Source organism: Agrilus planipennis, unplaced genomic scaffold (assembly GCF_000699045.2).
Source record: "Agrilus planipennis isolate EAB-ADULT unplaced genomic scaffold, Apla_2.0 scaffold4, whole genome shotgun sequence".
Taxonomy (NCBI): Eukaryota; Metazoa; Arthropoda; class Insecta; order Coleoptera; family Buprestidae; genus Agrilus; species Agrilus planipennis.
The window spans coordinates 2,956,469-2,958,273 of NW_020442463.1; positions in this window are offsets into that span (position 1 = coordinate 2,956,469).

Sequence of the window (1,805 nt, forward strand, 5' to 3'; positions counted from 1 at the left end):
TAGTCAGTTTATGTTAATTAAGGAAATATTTTATTTATACTGAAGATAAAACTCTAAAATATTCGTAATTTATTAATGATAACATTGTGGCCGTAATTGTTTAGCAACAATATCAATAATATTAATTTAGTAACATAAATTTATTCATAGTAAAATGTACCATTTGGCGGGCCGGATACGGCCCGCGGGCCGCCAGTTGGACATCCCTACTCTACAACATACTACAAGCTCAAGGTCATCGGGTGCGGGCGATTAATCTACACTTTATTAAATGTATAAAATTTTGTCCAAATCCAATCTAAAAATTGTTACAATATTTATCGGTCATGAGACATTTTGAATTTTTGTAGAATTAATTCAATGTATTAGTGAATTAATTTTTTGGTATCAACCGTCTATGTTATATCACCTCCTTGTAGCTTTAGTGGTAAATTACTTGTGCGTAAAATCAGAGGATCCGGGTTCGATTCCCGACAAGAGAGTAACAGTGGTAACAATTTTTCCTGATTACTTTGAGGTTTTCTGCAGTGGATTCACTAATACATATCGGTTCTGATAATATATTAGTGATGATTTCTCATCTGGCAGAATTTTGGTGGACCAATGCTGTTACTTCCTGTTATAATAGTTTCCACCAAATTATTTAATATTTATAATAATTATTACTTTCTTTCAACGATTTCAACTGTTTTGGCGAAGATCCGTTGGCAAAAAGTTGCGATTTTTTGAACGGCCATTTGAACAAGACTTAATGATTGTTTTGGGACTTTGGTGAGGATGGTATTTAATAGAATTAGTCATAAGGTTACGGAATGGATGTTGAATGGAGGTAGAGGGGTTTAAGTCGGTAGGTTCAAGGACTTCTTCCTCGGGAATCCGACACTACCCAGTCGTACGGACGGCTGGGTGTCTTTTGAAAAATTCCCCTCTTCCACGAAAACATAAAAAAAAATGTTGAATGAAAACGGCTGAAAAGGACCTTAATTGGTACTAGAACGGTCTGAGGTAGAGGGGTTTTAGTCGGTAGGTCCGAGGACTTCCGACACTACCCAGTCGTACGGACGGCTAGGAGTCTTTTAAAGATTTCCCCACTTCCACGAAAACATAAAAAAAATATGTTGAGTGGAAACAAAACGTACAGTAAAAATCGACCTTTAATAAAGGGCATGCGGCTACGTCGAGTATGCCTAGACGTAAGAGAAAAGTTTTTTGTAACATCTCGACAAAATTTTTGATTTTTGAATCCTCCGCTCCTACTGGTGGATAGTCTTAAAATCCGCCCCTATTAGGTCTACGAAAAGTTGCCGTCATTATAGGAGACAGTAACACAAATGTATACAATTGTTGACTTACTTTGGTTTGCTGATTAATATGTACCTTCTAAAAAAAAATTCTATCTGCTTTGCATCTTTAGTAACTTTAAAAACTGGCATTGAGAAAACCCGGCAACTTAGGGCGAAACGTTGCCGGTTGTTTTTTGAAAAATAAAAATATATTTTAACTCCTTTTGATTCTGATATCACACTATTATAAATACAAAAATTTAATCAAAAATCGGTTGTCTGTAAAGTCGGTTTACTGACGATAATTGAACGTGACAACGTCATAAGAAAATACTGATGGAATGGTTTCATTTTTCAAGAAAAAATTTTTGTATTATTTGTTTGATAGATATTTTGTATGGATATAGAGAAGGAGGTAAATGGAAATGTATTATTGTATAGCAGCTGTCCACGCGGACGCATCGCTCACTCAAGTAGGAGAGAGACAGATGTCGAACGCTGCCGAACGCGGAGGCCGATTGT